Source organism: Myodes glareolus, chromosome 24 (assembly GCF_982192425.1).
Source record: "Myodes glareolus chromosome 24, mMyoGla1.1, whole genome shotgun sequence".
In the NCBI taxonomy this organism is placed as follows: domain Eukaryota; kingdom Metazoa; phylum Chordata; class Mammalia; order Rodentia; family Cricetidae; genus Myodes; species Myodes glareolus.
In genome coordinates, this window is record NC_142049.1 from 36,526,269 (window position 1) to 36,542,833 (window position 16,565).

The 16,565-nt window shown below is 40.0% G+C and overlaps 2 non-coding genes across 2 annotated transcripts; both read right to left on the minus strand.

Moving 5' to 3' along the window:
* Positions 1–3,537: 3,537 nt before the first annotated feature.
* LOC148118103 (small nucleolar RNA SNORD109A) lies at positions 3,538–3,601 on the minus strand. The gene has a single exon (XR_015736580.1). It is a non-coding gene; the product is annotated as a small nucleolar RNA SNORD109A (small nucleolar RNA).
* A 3,449-nt stretch (positions 3,602–7,050) lies between these two features.
* On the minus strand, positions 7,051–7,114 carry LOC148118104 (small nucleolar RNA SNORD109A). Its single transcript, XR_015736581.1, has one exon. It is a non-coding gene; the product is annotated as a small nucleolar RNA SNORD109A (small nucleolar RNA).
* Positions 7,115–16,565: the final 9,451 nt, after the last annotated feature.

Here is a 16,565-nt window from a genome sequence, read left to right on the forward strand (position 1 = left end):
TTTGCAGTCAAGGTGGGCAAGAGTCCTGCCATCTCTTCTTGCCCTTGTCACTGGAGCGTGGAGTGTGCCTGGAGCGTGAGATGAAAATTGGAATGTAGAATTGATGCACCATGCAGGGTATATGATATTTTCAGAGACAACAAATGGAAAAGGAATGACTCTCAAAATATGGGAAAGAAGCAAGCATTCCTGCCTCAATTGGGAAAGGCACAGGAATCCAAATGCTCTCAAAATTTTGCAGTCGGGGTAGGTACGAGTCCTCTCATCTTTTAGTAATCAAAAACTATCAACACTCTACTCTTCCATACAAACAGAAAACAAAGACAAAAACATCAAGATTTTTTATGAGTTAACTTTTATCTTGACAACAAGCTTCATGGAAAAAGAAGAGAGGTATAAAATAAAATGCACCAAAAATATAGGGGTGTACTTCATATGTTTCAAATTGCAAAACTGGTCCTGTATTTTTTGATTATCTACTCAATGTAGAAGGTTTTGAAAGTTTCATATTCCTGCTACTTCAATGTGTCATCATTATCATCACCATCATCATCATCACCATCATCCATCATCATCATCATCTTCGTCATCATCATCATCATCATCATCAACATCATGAACACCATCATTATCACCATCAACATTGTCTAATGCCTTATACTCCTCCCTGTCTACCACACAATTATTTCCTCAGTTTACCTTTATTGACATTGCCATTATTCCCACAAGTTTCCAGGATGCTTTCATCATGAAATTTTTATCCTCACAATCTCAACTTCATGGCGTTCACTGTACTGTTATCACGAGAGAAAACCCAACAGAACCAACAATAATAGGCAGTTATCACCAATGAATTAAAATTTAATTTTATGTTTCTTATGGAGTGTTCTGTGTTTCTGTGTCTCTTGGGACACCATGTTCTTTTATTTCATGAAAATCTGCAAATGTTCCCCTTCAAGTCATTTTAGGTAACTATTATATAGAAGTCCAGATTGGTTGACACACTTTTATTTTTCAGATTTTAGATAAAATGCTTCCTGACAAATATATATGATCAACCTGCTATTTGGAGAGGCCCTCCATGAAATCAGACATGCTCAGATGCATGAGGAACTTGGACATCTGACAAAAGAGTTGTGAACCTCACAGGGAGACATTTCTGAATTCACAGAAATTAAAGTCAGAATAGCACAACACTTATCTTGCTTCTCGGTGTGCTAAAAAGCTACATTCAAGGGTGGGCTCTGTTTAAATTCTCAGGAAGAGGACTTCCACAAAAGGGTGGAAAGAAGTGTTGGGTGAATGGAGGGTAGGTGAAAAACCATAGGATCATTAGATGCTTGAAAAGTGAGCATCTTAAATTTACCATCCGTCAGAAGATTTGAAAATGATGGTGGTTTGAACAGACAATTTTAAATATCCTTCACACTTCTGAGGTCACTCAATTGATAAGTATGCAATCGGTGGTCATATTTCTTTATTTTTTTCACTAGCTGGAGAGGTGAATTCCCCAAAGAGACCTAGTATGTCAAAGGATTGCAGAGTGATAGACTTGAGGACAAGGGCAGGGCCAAAGACATAATGGTCAGGAGAGTATGATCTTAGAAATTAGAGTTTGTGCAGTCATGAAGTCAAAGATGTTGACTTTTACAAATTCCCAGTGTTAGCAAACATTAGCGAGTCAAAAGACAGAGACTCAGTGCTTACGTTTTCTGCACAAAGAAGAGGACGATCTCTGGCTTTCTCTCCTGTAACAGTAGAGAAATAAGAGTTATCAGGGATGCTAAGTTCTCCGCAGAACACTGTCTTCATAGCCTTATGCAGTCTACCTTGCATACTCAAGTTTTCCAATGAACATTTACCTGATTTTTCCTTTCTGTATTTTGGCTTGTCTTATGAACCTTTCATTCTTGTTTGCTTCTACCAAAGCTGCCAGTCTCTGTCCATTAGACAATAATCTAAGTGGAATCAATTGTTTTCCCTTTGATATACTCATGGCAGATGGACAGTAGCATGGGGAGGACATGGCACATATGGTTCACACTCATTTGTCCTGACATCTTCTCTTCCACTTCTCCTAGCACACGGTATCTGCTTTAGGAAGGATTAAGACTAATAGTACCTATGAGGCTGCATTCATATTTTAAGAAGACATGGTCGAGCAAACAGTTCCCTTGGTGCATATCATCCTCTGGTTCCTCATGTGAAAATGGCTTTCACCCTAACACCTCAAGGGTCTTACAGAATGAGAGATAAAACAGAGACATCCATCCAAGAACAGACAATGTCTGCACTTTAGGCAACTCCACTGAATGCCAAGAAAGGGAACAGTTTTGAATATGTAATGTGTGCAATACTTATTTCTCTGAAGTATACGAAATGACAACATGAACTAAACTGGTGGATGGCAATCAGTTCCAATCCTATGTTCTGTTTCAGAGGATGCATGAAATTTGAAGAAGAGGTATTCTCCATTCGAATTCCCTTCCCATGTACAGTGCTGGTGATCTTAGCCTGTCTCTTGTCTTTTGTGAACCCTAGTGATTTTCTTTCATTGTGTCTGTGTGTTATATGAAATCTATCTCTGAATCATTTTCTGTTAGATGGGAATTGTTTGCTGAGAGAAGTGCTTGCCTCCCCCCATTACACATGAAAACTACAGGTGTCTGCTGCATTCTATATGCTCCTCGTGGGCATGTTTGCATTTGTTTACCCAGGTGATTGGCTTGGAGTCCTGGTTGTTAGGAAAATGGTTAATGGACATAGGAATTGTGTCTTAGTGCAAAATATACTCTATGTGAATCTCTCAGCACTCAAATAGATCCAAACAATATAAACAACGTGAAGGTCCCAATCTTTACACAGCAGGCTGGAAGAAAGACAGATTTGAACTGAACTTTATCCAAAAGTTCTCTCAGTTTTTTTAATGAGAAATTATTATAGAAAGAGAGGATTGCTGAGAATATCCAGATCTGAAAAGCAACTGGGTATGATGCCTGGAGAGTGAGATGACCATTGGCATGTAGAATTGATGCACCATGCAGGGTCTATGATCTATTCAGAGAAAACAAAAAGAAAAAGAATGACTCTCACAATATGGGAAAGAAACAGGCATTGCTGCCTCAATTGGGAATGGCACAGGAATCCAAAAGCTCTCAAAATTTTGTTTTCAGGGTGGGCACGAGTCCTGCCATCTCTTCTTGCCCTTGTGACATTGTATATTTATGGCCAATTCATCAGAGAGGATCATTGAGATTCTCTTTTTTGAACTGACTGCTTCCAACTCTTCTGAGTCTTTCTTTCAGGCATGTAACAGCCCATACCTTCAAATCAATGTACACTCTAGGGTCTAGTACAGTGCTTTTCAGAAGCAGAAAATGGCTGCAAAAAGCTGGACAGATGTCGCAGACAGTCAACTGCTCATCTCTCAAAATTTAGGAGATCAAAGCCCGTCTGCACTGGAACTGTCTTCCTTTAAAATCAAGAGTGCTAGCCATGTTCTGGAAGCATCACGGCGGTCAAGACTGCAACTTATCTAGACCTCAGAGGGGTTATTGTGAGTCAATCAGCGTCCTCAGAAACCTTTTGTCATCATCGATCCAGAGAAGGCAGCTTTTGTCACATGAGCTTCCCCAGTGATACTGGAAAGCAGTGAGAGATAGATGCTTTGGTTTTGAAGAGGAAGATCAGCATTGTGCAGCAGGCTTCTTTCTCAGGATCTCAACTGAGGTCAAACATCAATGAGATCACAAAGACATTTTCGCGTATTCTTTAGAGCCCATTAATAATCAAAAATATCAGCTCTCTACTGTGCCACTCCAACAGAAAACAAAGGTAAACACATCAAGAATTTTGATGAGTCATATTTGATATTGACAATGAACTTAATGGACAAAAAGAAGACAAGTATAATATAAAATGCACCAAAAATATAGGCATGAACTTCATATGTTTCAAATTGCAAAATTGGTCCTGGATTTCTTGATTATCTACTCAAGGTGAAAGTGTTCGATAATTTCATATTCCTGCTACTTTAGAGTATCATCCTTATCATCACCATCATCATCATCACCATCATCCATCATCATCATCATCTTCGTCATCATCATCATCATCATCATCAACATCATGAACACCATCATTATCACCATCAACATTGTCTAATGCCTTATACTCCTCCCTGTCTACCACACAATTATTTCCTCAGTTTACCTTTATTGACATTGCCATTATTCCCACAAGTTTCCAGGATGCTTTCATCATGAAATTTTTATCCTCACAATCTCAACTTCATGGCGTTCACTGTACTGTTATCACGAGAGAAAACCCAACAGAACCAACAATAATAGGCAGTTATCACCAATGAATTAAAATTTAATTTTATGTTTCTTATGGAGTGTTCTGTGTTTCTGTGTCTCTTGGGACACCATGTTCTTTTATTTCATGAAAATCTGCAAATGTTCCCCTTCAAGTCATTTTAGGTAACTATTATATAGAAGTCCAGATTGGTTGACACACTTTTATTTTTCAGATTTTAGATAAAATGCTTCCTGACAAATATATATGATCAACCTGCTATTTGGAGAGGCCCTCCATGAAATCAGACATGCTCAGATGCATGAGGAACTTGGACATCTGACAAAAGAGTTGTGAACCTCACAGGGAGACATTTCTGAATTCACAGAAATTAAAGTCAGAATAGCACAACACTTATCTTGCTTCTCGGTGTGCTAAAAAGCTACATTCAAGGGTGGGCTCTGTTTAAATTCTCAGGAAGAGGACTTCCACAAAAGGGTGGAAAGAAGTGTTGGGTGAATGGAGGGTAGGTGAAAAACCATAGGATCATTAGATGCTTGAAAAGTGAGCATCTTAAATTTACCATCCGTCAGAAGATTTGAAAATGATGGTGGTTTGAACAGACAATTTTAAATATCCTTCACACTTCTGAGGTCACTCAATTGATAAGTATGCAATCGGTGGTCATATTTCTTTATTTTTTTCACTAGCTGGAGAGGTGAATTCCCCAAAGAGACCTAGTATGTCAAAGGATTGCAGAGTGATAGACTTGAGGACAAGGGCAGGGCCAAAGACATAATGGTCAGGAGAGTATGATCTTAGAAATTAGAGTTTGTGCAGTCATGAAGTCAAAGATGTTGACTTTTACAAATTCCCAGTGTTAGCAAACATTAGCGAGTCAAAAGACAGAGACTCAGTGCTTACGTTTTCTGCACAAAGAAGAGGACGATCTCTGGCTTTCTCTCCTGTAACAGTAGAGAAATAAGAGTTATCAGGGATGCTAAGTTCTCCGCAGAACACTGTCTTCATAGCCTTATGCAGTCTACCTTGCATACTCAAGTTTTCCAATGAACATTTACCTGATTTTTCCTTTCTGTATTTTGGCTTGTCTTATGAACCTTTCATTCTTGTTTGCTTCTACCAAAGCTGCCAGTCTCTGTCCATTAGACAATAATCTAAGTGGAATCAATTGTTTTCCCTTTGATATACTCATGGCAGATGGACAGTAGCATGGGGAGGACATGGCACATATGGTTCACACTCATTTGTCCTGACATCTTCTCTTCCACTTCTCCTAGCACACGGTATCTGCTTTAGGAAGGATTAAGACTAATAGTACCTATGAGGCTGCATTCATATTTTAAGAAGACATGGTCGAGCAAACAGTTCCCTTGGTGCATATCATCCTCTGGTTCCTCATGTGAAAATGGCTTTCACCCTAACACCTCAAGGGTCTTACAGAATGAGAGATAAAACAGAGACATCCATCCAAGAACAGACAATGTCTGCACTTTAGGCAACTCCACTGAATGCCAAGAAAGGGAACAGTTTTGAATATGTAATGTGTGCAATACTTATTTCTCTGAAGTATACGAAATGACAACATGAACTAAACTGGTGGATGGCAATCAGTTCCAATCCTATGTTCTGTTTCAGAGGATGCATGAAATTTGAAGAAGAGGTATTCTCCATTCGAATTCCCTTCCCATGTACAGTGCTGGTGATCTTAGCCTGTCTCTTGTCTTTTGTGAACCCTAGTGATTTTCTTTCATTGTGTCTGTGTGTTATATGAAATCTATCTCTGAATCATTTTCTGTTAGATGGGAATTGTTTGCTGAGAGAAGTGCTTGCCTCCCCCCATTACACATGAAAACTACAGGTGTCTGCTGCATTCTATATGCTCCTCGTGGGCATGTTTGCATTTGTTTACCCAGGTGATTGGCTTGGAGTCCTGGTTGTTAGGAAAATGGTTAATGGACATAGGAATTGTGTCTTAGTGCAAAATATACTCTATGTGAATCTCTCAGCACTCAAATAGATCCAAACAATATAAACAACGTGAAGGTCCCAATCTTTACACAGCAGGCTGGAAGAAAGACAGATTTGAACTGAACTTTATCCAAAAGTTCTCTCAGTTTTTTTAATGAGAAATTATTATAGAAAGAGAGGATTGCTGAGAATATCCAGATCTGAAAAGCAACTGGGTATGATGCCTGGAGAGTGAGATGACCATTGGCATGTAGAATTGATGCACCATGCAGGGTCTATGATCTATTCAGAGAAAACAAAAAGAAAAAGAATGACTCTCACAATATGGGAAAGAAACAGGCATTGCTGCCTCAATTGGGAATGGCACAGGAATCCAAAAGCTCTCAAAATTTTGTTTTCAGGGTGGGCACGAGTCCTGCCATCTCTTCTTGCCCTTGTGACATTGTATATTTATGGCCAATTCATCAGAGAGGATCATTGAGATTCTCTTTTTTGAACTGACTGCTTCCAACTCTTCTGAGTCTTTCTTTCAGGCATGTAACAGCCCATACCTTCAAATCAATGTACACTCTAGGGTCTAGTACAGTGCTTTTCAGAAGCAGAAAATGGCTGCAAAAAGCTGGACAGATGTCGCAGACAGTCAACTGCTCATCTCTCAAAATTTAGGAGATCAAAGCCCGTCTGCACTGGAACTGTCTTCCTTTAAAATCAAGAGTGCTAGCCATGTTCTGGAAGCATCACGGCGGTCAAGACTGCAACTTATCTAGACCTCAGAGGGGTTATTGTGAGTCAATCAGCGTCCTCAGAAACCTTTTGTCATCATCGATCCAGAGAAGGCAGCTTTTGTCACATGAGCTTCCCCAGTGATACTGGAAAGCAGTGAGAGATAGATGCTTTGGTTTTGAAGAGGAAGATCAGCATTGTGCAGCAGGCTTCTTTCTCAGGATCTCAACTGAGGTCAAACATCAATGAGATCACAAAGACATTTTCGCGTATTCTTTAGAGCCCATTAATAATCAAAAATATCAGCTCTCTACTGTGCCACTCCAACAGAAAACAAAGGTAAACACATCAAGAATTTTGATGAGTCATATTTGATATTGACAATGAACTTAATGGACAAAAAGAAGACAAGTATAATATAAAATGCACCAAAAATATAGGCATGAACTTCATATGTTTCAAATTGCAAAATTGGTCCTGGATTTCTTGATTATCTACTCAAGGTGAAAGTGTTCGATAATTTCATATTCCTGCTACTTTAGAGTATCATCCTTATCATCACCATCATCATCATTGTCACCATCATCCATCATCATCTTCATCAGTGTCATGATCATCATCATCAACAACATCAGGAAAGCATCATTATCACCATCATCGTTGTCTAATGCCTTATCCTCCTCTCCATCTACCTTAGTCTACCTTTATGGACATTGCAGTATTCTCACAAGTTTCCAGGTTGCTTTCATCATGAACTTTTTATCCTAAGAACCTCAACTTAATGGCTTTCATTATTGTTATCTTGAGAGGAAACCAAACAGAACCAACAATAATAGAAAATTATCACCAATGAATTAAAATTCAATTTTGTGTTTGTTATGGAGTATTCTGTGTTTCTGTGTGTCTTGGGACACCATGCTCTTTTATTTCATGAAAATCTGCAAAGGTTCCCCTTCAAGTTTCATTTTAGGTAACTATTATATAGAAGTCCAGATTGGTTGACACACTCTTATTTTTTAGATTTTAGATAAAATGATTCCTGCCAAACATATATGACCAACCTGCTTTTTGGTGAGGCCCTCTGTGAAATCAGACACATTCAGATGCACCAGGAACCTGCACATCTGACAAAAGAGTTTTGAACCTCACAGGGAGACATTTCTGAATTCACATAAATTAAAATCAGAATAGCACAACACTTATCTAGCTTCTCAGTGTGCTAAAAAGCTACATTCAAGAGTGGGCTCTGTTGCAATTCTCAGGAAGAGGATTGTACCAAAAGGATAGAAAGAAGGGTTGGGTGAATGGAGGTCAGGTAAAAAAGCTTAGGATCATGAGGTGTTTGAAAAGTGAGTATCTTAAATTTACCATCCGTCAGTAGAATTGAAAATGACTGTGTTTTGAACAGTTTTGAATATCCTTCACACACCTGAGGTCAACCAATTGATAAGTGTACAATCGGTGATCATATTTCTTTATCTTTTCACTAGCTGGAGAAAGGAATTCCACAAAGAGACTTAGTATATGAAAGGACTGCAGAGTGCTAGATTTGAGGACATGGTCAGGACCAAAGACATAATGGTCAGGAGAGTATGATCTTAGAAATTAGAGTTTGTGCAGTCATGAAATCAAAGATGATGAATTTTAGAAATCCCCAGAGTTAGCAAACATCAGTGAGTCAAAAGACAGAGACTCAGTGCTTACCATTTCTGCACAAAGAATTGGACAATCTCTGGCTTTTTGTCCTGTAACAGCAGAGAAGTAAGAGTTATCAGGGTTGCTAATTTCTAAGCACAACACTCTCTGCTTAGCCTTATGCAGACTACCTAGCATACTCAACCTTTACAACCATCATTTACCTGTTTTTTCCTTCCTTTATTTTGGCTTGCCCTATCATGACTTTTTTATTACTTTTAGCTTCTATTCAAGCTGTCAGTCTCTACCCTTTAGACAATAACCTCAGTGGAAACACTTGTTTTCACTTTGATATACTAATGGCAGAAGGACGGTAGAATGGGGAGGACATGGCACATATGGTTCACACTCATTTGTCCTGACATCTCTTCCACATCTCCTAGCACACGGTTTCTTCTTTATGAAGGATGAGGTCTAACAGTACCTATGAGGCTGCTTTCATATCTTTAAGAAGACATGGCCAGGCAAACAGTTCCCTTGGTGCTTATCATCCTATGGTTCCTCATGTGAAAATGGCTTTCACCCTAGCAGCACAGTGACATTATGGAATGATAGATAAAACAGAGACATCCATCCAAGAACAGACAATGTCTGGACTTTAGGCAACTCCACCGAATCCCAAGAAAGGGAAAAGCTTTGAATATGTAATGTGTGCAATACATATTTCTCTGAAGTATAGGAAATGACAACAAGAACTAAACTGGTGGATGACAATCAATTCCTTTCCTAAGTTCTGTTTCATAAGGATGTGGTGCAGCTGAATTGTCTGTATTCTGTCAATCATGTTTTAAATAAAATGCTGATTGGCCAGGCAGGAAGTATAAGTGGGAAAATCAGACATGAAGTGGAAATGATGCAAGGAGAGCAGGAGAATTCCGGGGAGGGGGAAGCTGATTCCTCCCACTCCTGCCCAGACCACCAAAGCAACAGAATGTGAGCTGCCCCACAGAAAAAGGTACATAGCCACATGGCTAACATAGATCAGAAAAATGGGTTAATCAAGATGTAAGAGTAAGCCAGTAAGAAGCCTGACCTAATGGGCCAATCAACATTATAACTTATAGAGATCTCTTGTGTGATTTTTCTCTGGGACTAAACAGCAGGGGCCTGGGCAGGACAGAAAGACAAACAAACAGGCCCGGCCCTTTCTTGTTACAAGGATGTATGTCATTTGAAGAGAAGGAGGTGTTATCCCTTCCCATGTACAGTGTTGGTGATCTTAGCCAATCCCTTGATCTTTTCTGAAACCTAGAGATTTCCTTCATCGTGTCTGTGTGTTATATGAAACCTATCTCTGAATCATTTTCTGTATGATGAGAATTGTTTGCTGAGAGAAGTGCTTGCCTCCCCCCGTTATACATGAAAACTTCAGGAGTCTGCTGCATTCTGTATGCTCCTGATGGGCATGTTTCCCATTTGTTTCCCCAGGTGATTGGTTTGGAGGCCTGGCTGGAAGCGAAATGCTTGATGGACATTGGAATTGTGTCTTTGTGCAAAATATACTCTATGTGAATCTCTCAGCATGCAAATAGATTCAAACAATGTAAACAACGTGAAGGTCCCAATCTTTACAGAGCAGGCTGGTAGAAAGACAGATTTGAACTGGACTTTATCCAAAAGTTCTCTCAGTTTTTCTAATGAAAAATTATGATAGAAAGAGAGGATTGCTGAAAATATCCAGATCTGAAAAGCAACTGGGTATGGTGCCTGGAGTGTGAGATTCTACATTGGCATGTAGAATTGATGCACCATGCAGGGTTTATGATCTATTCAGAGACAACAAAGAGAAAAGGAATGACTCTCACTATATGGGAAAGAAGCAGGCATTGCTGCCTCAATTGGGAAAGGCACAGGAATCCAAATGCTCTCAAAATTTTGTAGTCAGGGTGGTCACGGGTCCTGCCATCTCTTCTTGCCCTCGTCTCATTGTATATTTATGGCCAATTATTCAGAGAGGATCATTGAAATTCTCTGTAAAGAATTCACTGATTCCGGTCTCCTGAGTCCTGGGAAGACCAGCTAGCCCTGTTGCCCTGCTGAGCAGTTCTTCCCAGAGAGGTGAGTGGGTGCTAGCCTGGGCAGCCTGCCTGCCTGTCTGGGAAGGGAGCACAGCCCTCCCCCCCTCAGCTTCTGCGGCAGGGTCTTCGGTGTTCCAAGGGACCCCTCCCCTCCCCCCACTGCTGCGGGCCCTTTTTCTCCTGAGTCCTGGGAAGACCAGCTAGCCCTGTTGCCCTGCTGAGCAGTTCTTCCCAGAGAGGTGAGTGGGTGCTAGCCTGGGCAGCCTGCCTGCCTGTCTGGGAAGGGAGCACAGCCCTCCTCCCCTCAGCTTCTGCGGCAGGGTCTTCGGTGTTCCGAGGGACCCCTCCCCTCCCCCCACTGCTGCGGGCCCATTGTCTCCTGAGTCTTGGGAAGACCAGCTAGCCCTGTTGCCCTGCTGAGCAGTTCTTCCCAGAGAGGTGAGTGGGTGCTCACCACTGCCCCGGAAGAGAGCACAGCCCCCCCCCAGCATCTGCAGCAGGGTCTTTGGTGTTCCAAGGGACCCCTCCCCTCCCCCCACTGCTGCGGGCCCTTTGTCTCCTGAGTCCTGGGAAGACCAGCTAGCCCTGTTGCCCTGCTGAGCAGTTCTTCCCAGAGAGGGCTGAGGAGCTCTATCCAGAGAGTGCTGTGAAGTCCTACCCAGAGAGTGCTGAGGAGTTCTATCCAGAAAGTGCTGAGGAGTTTCATCCAGAGTGGAAGAAATGGGCAGGCGCCAATGCAAGAATTCCTCCAACAACCTGAAAGGCAACATGACACCGCCAGAATCCAGGGAGCACGAAACTAGAAGAATTGAACACCCTACGCCAGAAGAAATAGAAGAAATTGACTCTAAGCACTTCTTTATGAAAATAATAGAGGAAATTAAACAGGAGGTGAAAATCTGCCGTAAAGAAATGGAAGATAAGTATAACAAAAAAATTGAGGAAATGAGTAAAGAAATGGAAGAGAAATATACCAAAAAGTTTGAAGAAATGAGTAAATCCGTAAATGAAATTCTGGGAAACCAAGAAAAAACAATCAAACAGGTAATAGAAACAGTTCAAGATTTGAAAACTGAAATGGAGTCAATGAAGAAATCACAAACCGAGGGCCGGCTGGCTATGGAAAATCTGGGTAAACGAACAGAGACTTCAGAAACAAGCTTAACCAATAGAATACAAGAGATAGAAGAAAGAATCTCAGACTCTGAGGACACCATAGAGAAATTAAACACTCTGTCCAAAGAAAACAGCAAATCCAACAAATTCTCATCACAAAACATTCAGGAACTGTGGGACACAATAAAAAAACCAAATCTAAGAATAATAGGAATAGAAGAAGGAGAAGAATTGCATTTCAAAGGTCCAGAAAATATACTCAACAAAATTATAGAAGAAAACTTTCCCATCCTAAAGAACGATATTCCTATGAAGGTTCAAGAAGCATACAGAACACCGAATAGACTGGATCAGAAAAAAAACATCCCCTCGTCATATAGTAATCAAAACACAAAGCATTCAGACTAAAGAAAGGATATTGAAAGCTGCAAAGGAAAAAGGTCAAGTAACTTATAAAGGTAAACCTATCAGACTTACACCAGACTTCTCTATGGAAACCATGAAAGCCAGAAGGTCCTAGATAGAGGTACTGCAGAAACTAAGAGACAATGGATGCAAACCCAGACTACTTTACCCAGCCAAGCTATTGTTCACTATCAACGGAGAAAACAAAATATTCCAGGATAAAAACAAATTTAAACAATACGTAGCTACTAATCCAGCCTTACAGAGAATACTAGAAGGAAAATCACAACCCAAGGAATCCAACATTCCCAACACTGCCTACATTAACTCAGACATTTAGCGACCCTCCACAAGCACAACTCAAAGAAGGAAAACACATACACGCTACTACCCAAAAAAATGACCGGAGTCATCGATCACTGGTCATTAATATCACGTAATATCAATGGTCTCAACTCACCTATAAAGAGGCACAGACTTAGAGATTGGATACGAAAACAGGATCCAACATTCTGCTGTCTACAAGAAACACACCTCAACCACAAAGACAGACACCTACTCAGAGTAAAGGGTTGGGAAAAGGTTTTCCAAGCAAATGGACCTAAGAAACAAGCGGGTGTGGCCATTCTAATATCTATCAAAATCGACTTCAAACTAAAATCAATCAGAAGAGATGGAGATGGACATTTCATACTCATAACAGGAACAATTCATCAGGAAGAAGTCTCAATCTTGAATATCTATGCCCCTAATATAAAGGCACCCACATATGTAAAAGAAACTCTTCTAGAACTCAAGGCAGTCATCAAACCACACACACTAATAGTAGAAGACTTCAACACTCCTCTCTCACCAATGGACAGGTCAATCAGACAGAAACCTAACAGAGAAATAAGAGATTTACTGGAGGTACTGAATCAAATGGACTTAACAGACATCTATAGAACACTCCACCCAAATAGGAAAGAGTATACCTTCTTCTCTGCAGCTCATGGAACCTTCTCGAAAATTGACCACATACTTGGTAACAAAGCAAACTTCCACAGATACAAAAAAATATTAGTGACCACCTGTGTCTTGTCAGATCACCATGGATTAAAATTAGAATTCAACAACAATGGTACCCCCATGAAGCCAACAAACTCATGGAAGTTGAACAGTCAACTACTAAATCACCCCTGGGTCAAGGAAGAAATAAAGAAAGAAATTAAAGTCTTCCTTGAATATAATGAAAACAAAGACACAACGTATTCAAACCTATGGGACACAATGAAAGCAGTGCTAAGAGGAAAGTTCATAGCACTAAGTGCCCACCTAAAGAAAACAGAGAAAGCACACATTGGAGACTTAACAACACACTTGAAAGCTCTAGAAAAAAAAGAAGCTGATTTACCCAGGAGGAGTAGAAGACTGGAAATAATCAAACTGAGGGCTGAAATCAACAAAATAGAAACACAGAAAACAATTCAAAGAATCAATGAAGCAAAAAGCTGGTTCTTGGAGAAAATTAACAAGATTGACAAACCCCTATCCAAACTAATCAAACAGCAGAGAGAGAACTTGCAAATTAATAGGATCAGAAATGAAAAGGGGGACATAACCACAGACACAGAGGAAATACAGAGAATCATTAGATCTTACTACGAAAGTTTATATGCCACAAAGTTGGAAAATGTAAAAGAAATGGACATTTTTTTAGATAAGTACCATATACCAAAGTTGAACCAAGACCAGGTGAACAATCTAAATAGACCTGTTAGTCGTGAAGAACTAGAAGCTGTTATCAAAAATCTCCCTACCAAAAAAAGCCCAGGACCAGATGGTTTCAATGCAGAATTCTACCAGAACTTCCAGGAAGAGCTAATACCTATACTCCTTAATGTATTCCACAATATAGAAAAAGAAAAGTCACTGCCAAACTCCTTTTATGAAGCTACAGTCACCCTAATACCAAAACCACACAAAGACACAACCAAGAAAGAGAATTACAGGCCAATCTCACTCATGAACATCGATGCGAAAATTCTCAATAAAATACTGGCAAACCGAATCCAAGAACACATTAGAAAAATCATCCATTATGATCAAGTAGGCTTCATCCCAGAGATGCAGGGATGGTTCAACATACGCAAATCTATCAATGTAATCCATCATATAAATAAACGGAAAGAAAAAAATCATATGATCATTTCATTGGATGCTGAAAAAGCGTTTGACAAAATTCAACACCCTTTTATGATAAAGGTGTTGGAGAGACTGGGGATACAAGGATCATACCTAAATATAATAAAAGCAATATACAGCAAGCCGACAGCTAACATCAAATTGAATGGAGAGAAACTCAAAGCCTTTCCACTAAAATCAGGAACACGACAAGGCTGTCCACTCTCTCCATACCTCTTCAATATAGTGCTTGAAGTTCTAGCAATAGCAATAAGGCAACATAAGGGGATCAAGGGGATTCGAATTGGAAAGGATGAAGTGAAACTTTCGTTATTTGCAGACGATATGATAGTGTACACAAGCGACCCCAAAAACTCTACCAAAGAACTCCTACAGCTGATAAACACCTTTAGTAACGTGGCAGGATACAAGATCAACTCCAAAAAATCAGTGGCACTCCTATACACAAAGGATAAAGAAACGGAGAGGGAAATCAGAGAAACATCACCTTTCACGATAGCCACAAACACCATAAAATATCTTGGGGTTACTCTAACCAAGGATGTGAAAGACCTATTTGACAAGAACTTTAAGCCTTTGAAAAGAGAAATTGAGGAGGATACCAGAAAATGGAAAGACCTCCCCTGCTCTTGGATTGGGAGAATCAACATAGTAAAAATGGCAATTCTACCAAAAGCAATCTACAGATTCAATGCAATCCCCATCAAAATCCCATCAAACTTCTTCACAGACCTTGAGAGAACAATAATTAAGTTTATATGGAAAAACAAAAAACCCAGGATAGCCAAAACAATCTTATACAATAAAGGAACTTCTGGAGGCATTACTATCCCTGACTTCAAACTCTATTACAGAGCTACAGTATTGAAAACAGCTTGGTATTGGCATAAGAACAGAGAAGTCGACCTATGGAATCGAATAGAAGACCCAGATACTAACCCTCAAACCTACGAACACCTAATTTTTGACAAGGGAGCTAAAGGTATACAATGGAAGAAGGAAAGCGTCTTTAACAAATGGTGCTGGCATAACTGGATGTCAACCTGTAGAAGAATGAAAATAGATCCATATCTATCACCTTGCACAAAACTCAAGTCCAAATGGATTAAAGACATCAACATCAATCTGTCCACTTTGAACCTGATAGAAGAGAAAGTGGGAAGTAGTCTACAAGATATAGGCACAGGAGGCCACTTCCTAAGTAGGACCCCAGCAGCACAGACAAAAAGAGAAACAATGAATAAATGGGACCTGCTGAAACTGAGAAGCTTCTGTAAAGCAAAGGACACTGTCAGTAAGACAAAAAGGCTGCCTTCTGACTGGGAGAAGATCTTCACCAACCCCTCATCAGACAAAGGTCTGATCTCCAGAATATACAAAGAACTCAAGAAACTAGACACTAAAACTCTAATTAACCCAATTAAAAAATGGGGTACTGATCTGAACAGAGAATTCACAACAGATGAACTTCGAATGGCCAGAAGACACTTAAGGTCATGCTCAACCTCCTTAGCGATCAGGGAAATGCAAATCAAAACCACTTTGAGATACCATCTTACACCTGTCAGAATAGCTAAAGTTAAAAACACCAATGATAACCTATGCTGGAGGGGATGTGGAATGAGGGGAACACTCATCCATTGTTGGTGGGAATGCAAACTTGTGCAGCCACTTTGGAAATCAGTGTGGAGGTTTCTCAGGAAACTGGGAGTCAACCTCCCTCAGGACCCAGCAATTCCTCTCTTGGGAATATACCCTAGAGATGCCCAAACATACTACAAAAGCGTTTGTTCAACTATGTTCATAGCAGCACTATTTGTAATAACCAGAACCTGGAAACAGCCTAGGTGCCCCTCAATAGAAGAATGGTTAAAAAAGGTGTGGAACATATACACATTAGAGTTTTACTCAGCGGCAAAAAATAATGACATCTTGAATTTTGCATGCAAATGGATGGACATAGAAAACGCTTTACTGAGTGAGGTAAGCCAGACCCAAAAAGAGGAACACGGTATGTATTCACTCATAAGTGGATTCTAACCATAAATAAAGGTCTTTGAGCCTATTATTCGTGATCCTAGAGAAGCTAAATAAGAAGACGAACCTGATGAAGATTATTTACCTATCCGCCAGGAGGTA